Source organism: Budorcas taxicolor, chromosome 17 (assembly GCF_023091745.1).
Source record: "Budorcas taxicolor isolate Tak-1 chromosome 17, Takin1.1, whole genome shotgun sequence".
Taxonomy (NCBI): domain Eukaryota; kingdom Metazoa; phylum Chordata; class Mammalia; order Artiodactyla; family Bovidae; genus Budorcas; species Budorcas taxicolor.
Window position 1 is genome coordinate 25,513,701 of NC_068926.1, and position 5,942 is coordinate 25,519,642.

The following is a 5,942-nucleotide window of genomic DNA, read 5'->3' on the forward strand; positions in this document are numbered from 1 at the left end:
TTTACCAGGGAGCCACCTGGGAAGCATGAATAGAACACAATGCTCAACTTTCAGGTTGTGCTTTCCACCACCACCCCCTCACCCCAGTCAACAGCTATAAAGCAACTGTAGGTGAAACCAGGGTCTCCCACATTGCAGGCAGATTCTTTATCTTCTGAGCCACCACAGAAGCCAATAGAGGAAACACTTGTGACCAAAGTAAATGGCAAGGAAATGCCTGAGAATTTGAGGAATTCCTGGCCAATTTTTGCAATTTCTCCTTATTATCTGTTGCAATTTATTGTAATCTGGGGATGTTAACCTCATCCTTGCGGAAGATTCTGACTCTTTCTTCCTCAGTTACAGATCAGACACTCTACCAGACTCCTCTGTGCGGTCTATCTTCCCTGCAGAGAACACGGGTGGAAGCGCCTTCCTGGCCTGGCAGAGGCGGAGCAGGGGCTTTGAGCAGGAGGTGGGGAGCGCCTCCTGCGGCTGCTTGAATCGGGCTTGCCCGCCTATGTCTTCAGAGTTCCGCTTCAGCCTCTCTCTTAATCGAGGAACTGGCATTGCTACTTGCACCTGTGCAAAGTGCTGCTTTCCCTAGAGAGGGCCAGTAGCTCTAGCCTACATCATCAACACCGGTCCACAGTCTGGTGGAGGATGGGGAAACAGCAGCCCAGAGACAACCTGGAGCTCGTCTTCACACAATTGGAGGAGGAACTTGGAATCCCAGGTTATCTGGGTTCAGTGAAAATAATTTGTGAGCTCTGATGGACTATTCTTCAAGGACTGGCTATATATGCAGCTCCTAAAAAAAAAAAAAGAAGAAGAAGAAGAAGAAGCTCCTAAAAGAAAAGAAAAGATTCTGTTTGAAGAGGAGAAATTGCTAAGAAGGAGATTTAGAGAAAATCCAGACTAAGGCAAGGGAGAGTGAAAGTGTTAGTGACTCAGTCGTTTCTGATTCTTTGCGACCCTATGGACTGTAGCCTCTGTCCGTGGAATTCTCCAGGCAAGAATACTGGAGTAGGTTTCCATTCCCTTTGCCAGGGGATCATCCTGACCCAGGATTCGAACCCAGGTCTTATGCCTTGCAGGCAGATTCTTTACTGGCTCAGCCTCCAGGGAAGCCAAAGTAGGTGAGATAACAGTGAAATTTCTTAAAAAAAGTCACCTGGAGATGGAGGTGAAGAACAATGTTCAATGAGAGATAAATTCTGAAATAGTTGTTGCCACTTCCACAGAAATCCTGGTGTTGTGATCACCCCCACATGCATTGAAGTTGCCAGAAAGAGCCCATCACAGAGTGGGATGAATATTGGTGTGAGGTGGCGATTGCTCATGAAATTAATCAATCAATCTAAGAAATAATTAGAAAATTTTATTCAAGGCAAATTTGAGGATTATAACCTGAGAAGAGCATATCAGAAAGTTCTGAGAACAGTTTTGCTAGTTAGAAATCAAGGCACAGTTGTGGAAAATTTTTTGAGACAGTGGCTGCTACTGCTAAGTCGCTTCAGTCATGTCCAACTCTGTGCGACCCCATACACAGCAGCCCATCAGGCTCCACCATCCCTGGGATTCTCCAGGCAAGAACACTGGAGTGGGTTGCCATTACCTTCTCCAATGCATGAAAGTGAAAAGTGAAAGTGAAGTCGCTCAGTCGTGTCCGACTCCTAGCGACCCCATGGACTGCAGCCCACCAGGCTCCTCTGTCCATGGGATTTTCAGGCAAGAGCACTGGAGTGGGGTGCCATTGAGACAGTGGACTGAACATCAAATGATGTATTATTGACTGTTTATATAATTCAGCTCTAAGCAACATCCTGGTGGGTCATATGACCCCTTAGAAGATCAAGATGTAATGTTATCTCTTAAGGAGTTGCCTGTTGGTGCTAGGAGGATGTTGCCATTTATACCTGCTCATGGGGGAAGTTTGGTCAATACATAATGCAAATACACAGTGCATAGTGTGGGGAGAGGGGAGGCCAAAGGGCAGAGAAGAATTTTATGTTTATATTTTTCTTGTCTTGCCATAAAATATGAATTTTGCCTCACTTGGTAAATGACACTGTGAGGGTGCTTGTGTCGGTCCTGAATTTTGGGAGGCCCAAGACCAAACGATATAAGTAGTGGTTAGCCCAGCAAGCTGCCAAAAGAGTGGTCTCCACCAGCTCCTAAAGTATCTGAATCTATTCTCCAAAAATAGCAAAGTAGATTCAGAAGAGCAATGGAGCTAAGATGGGCCAGCACCATGACATCACTCCCAGCTTTGACCAAATACAGAATTTTGGAGAGTATATGGAGATAGCAGACTAGACTGCAGGCACATGTTGAACTGTCCACATCACCATCTTCTTCAACACTTGTCACATCTGGCCTTGTTGGGTCAATCCTACTACAGAAGTGCTAGGCTGTAGATTTGATAAGCTGAATATTAATAGACCAGAAGAGCCTAGAGCCTATTTAGCCTCTGCCTCCGTTGGAATTCACTGGAGTAAATGGTAGAGCTAGTTCATTCTAATCATCCAAACTGAACAGTTGTATCTCAAGAAAACATAGATTGTGTTCTTAAAAAAATATACATGATCACTGGCTTTTAAACAGAGTCTAGAGCACATAATATACTTGATGATTGAATGATAAATACAACTTCTCTTTAGATGTACTCCAAGCTTACTCATCTAAGTATTGATTCCAAGGCAAAGATATTATTCTGTTCCATCTGATATAAGAAGATCATATGAAGACAATTCAGTCTTAGTTTACATCACAGTATTTTTCAAAAATATGGAAGAGTTGTGTGTGTGTGTGTGTGTGTGTGTGTGTGCATACGTGTGTGTGTAATAGGAACATTTGAATGTGAGGTTAACCTTCAGAACTGCCCTTTTAACCATTGCATCCAAAGTCTTAGCTCAGAGCCTGCTATGGTGACTCACTTAAAAATCACCATTCTTGTCATCAACATCCTAGAAACAGTAAAAACTCTACTATAAAGTTTATTATTTGGCTGTTTTATTGTTCTCACTTCATAGTTTGTCCATATAACAAGGCTTGGAGAAGAGTACTACAAACCGAAATTTACCCATGGGAACTCAGAGGCTGAGACATCATCCATGGTCACAAACTTTGAAAATGGCAAAGCCAAACATTAAACACAGGTTTGTTTAAGAAAACTCAAGGAGTGAATAACAAAGCCCTTTTAGTGTAAACTATTGCTTTTACTATGGCATTCTAGAGGTGTTGCCACTATTTGCCTTTCCCAACTACCCTTTTAATCAGCTGAGCACAATGGGGATTTACTGTTCTCCAGCTTCTGTAACTAAAGCTTTTGTATCTGTTCAAGTTTCTCCTCTGTTTTAAAGAAAAAAGACATCCCATAGGAATTTCCTGCTTGAAGCCTATTTTCTCTCTGTGACTAAATACATAATTATATTTAGAAAACAAGATAACACTGTAGTAAGAAATGGAGGAATATCAGAGAAAATAAGATGCATCTAAACTGAAAAATGCAGATTCCACAAAAAAACAAAAACAAACAAAAAACCCAACTATAAATATTTTGTATATTTTTATGTTAAAATATACCATGAAAAATAAAAAATAGTGAATATTTTTTGATAGCTGTTTTCAAACATGTGCAATTTTCCCTTTAAGATATGTAAATTATTTAAAGAATTTACATTTCATTAAAAGCAGTTAAGTTACACTATGAAGACTTAACTTGAAAAGTTTTCCAGATATCCATTCTGTTCCCAAATCAATTGTTCTCTGCATTCCAGGAAAAAAAAGTACAATACTTCTCTGATCAATGGAGAACGTCAATCTGAATTAAGTAGTTTCATTAATAAAGCCTTTCAATTTATATTTATTTATACTAAGTATACTAATTTATTAAATTAAGTACACCAAATGCTGGGCATGTTGCTAAAAATTTGAGATGGAAAAAAAAGTGAATTCTTCATAGCTGATAATATTGATAGCACAACCATCAAACTAAATCCTAAAAATAGAAAAATACTTCCCAAGTAATTTAGATGAACTTGAGGGAGAAACTCAAAATACCTTCTATTTCAATATTCTGAAAAGTTTAGGCTTTGATTTGATGGCAGTATGTAGATAAGACTGTAACTGATATATTTAACAACAAAAGAGCATTTATAAAATAATTTAAAATTCCTCTATGGTTGTTATATTAAACTGTTCATTTGTCAACATATTGCTTTAATATATAGGCATTATTGCATCAACAAAATAAAGTGAAGTAGTCTCCACCACCACATTTATAAAGAACATACAGATTATTACTGACAAATTACAGTATAATAAAGATAATCAATTCATGCATAATATAGTTTCATTTGTCTTCTCTGATCTCTACTTAAACTAATCTCTATGAAAAAAGTCTCCAATAAACTTTACATAGACTTCACTCAGTAAGCTCTTACATCATGAGCATATCTTAGACAATGCTTATATATTGTCCTACTCATTCCTAAGCATTTTGTTTAAGATTCTCAGATATCTCCAGATTATAGACACCAAGAAGGCAAAAATCATGCTGGGATTCTTAAGTCACTTCCAGAAGAAGTAGAGGGGAATCAAGTAAAAGAAGTGTAGACACCTATCTATAGAAGGCAAAGATGTCAGAGAAATTAATATTTGCATCATAAATGAGTAAAGGATGAAGAGGTGTTTGCCAAACAAAAATGTGACTGAGCATGTTCCACAGAAAAAGAACATCAAGTGTAAGGGGCAAGTGGCTGAGGGAGGGTTGTTCAATGGGAAATACAGGGTTCCTAGACTGAAAAATAGAAGGAAAAATATAAAAAGGAAGGTTAAATTCATTGGACAGAGTATGAACTGATGTTGTTTATATTTTACCCAGTAAAATAATGATATTCAGGGCTTCCCTGATGGTGCAGTAGATAAGAATCTGCCTGCCAATGTAGGGGACACGGGTTCCATTCCTCATCCGGGAAGATTCCGTTAGCAGTGGAGCAACTAAGCCCACACCCTAGAGACCACAAGTCACAACTATGAGCCCATGTGCAGCAACTGCTGAAGCCCACATTCCTAAAGCCCATGATCTGCAACAAGAGAAGCCACCACAATGAGAAGCCTGTGCACCACAACTGGAGAGCAGCCCCTGCTCACGGCAACTAGAGGAAACCCAAGAAGCAATGAAAAACCAGCACAGCCAAAAATAAACAAATAAAATTTTTTTAAAGCAATGGTGTTTAAATAGTCTTTCACAGTGAAAGTATTTAAAATATAGTTTAGTACCTTAGATATAAAACAGATACATGGGGAACACCAGTAGTTGAAATGGTGACCTAAACATCCAATGATTTTGTTGTCTATCCTCCTATCACAGTAGCCTCCTTAATGCAAGCAGCTCTATCCTCCAAGTTTAAGGAAATGATGTTATCTTGAGGTAGTTCATGGCTTCACGTTCTTGCAAATGACCTTCAGTAAGAGGAGGAGAGGAGACAACACTCTATCAAAACAAGACCTAATTAGCCCCTCAGTCAGTATCTCCATCAGGAAGCTTCCATAAGCCTCTTAACTGTCTCCAACAGAGGGCAGTCAGAATGAAAACCACAATCACAGAAAACTAACCAATCTGATCACATGGGCCACAGCTTTGTCTGACTCAATGAAACCATAAGCCATGCCATAAAGGGCCACTCGAGACAGATGGGTCATGGTGGAGAGTTCTGACAAAATGCAGTCCACTGGAGAAAGGAATGGCAAACAACTTCAGTATTCTTGCCTTGAGAAACCCATGAATAGTAGAAAAGGCAAAAAGATAGGACATTGAAAGATGAACTCCCCAGATCAATAGGTGCCCAATATGCTACTTTAAATCAGTGGAGAAATAACTCCAGAAATAATGAAAAGACAGAGCCAAAGCAAAAACAGCTAGTTGTGCATGTGACTGGTGATAGAAGTCTGAACTG

General features: G+C 39.5%; 1 pseudogene; it reads left to right on the plus strand.

Moving 5' to 3' along the window:
• The first annotated feature begins 642 nt into the window (after positions 1-642).
• LOC128062586 (39S ribosomal protein L9, mitochondrial-like) lies at positions 643-2,160 on the plus strand (annotated as a pseudogene).
• The last annotated feature ends 3,782 nt before the right edge of the window (positions 2,161-5,942 follow it).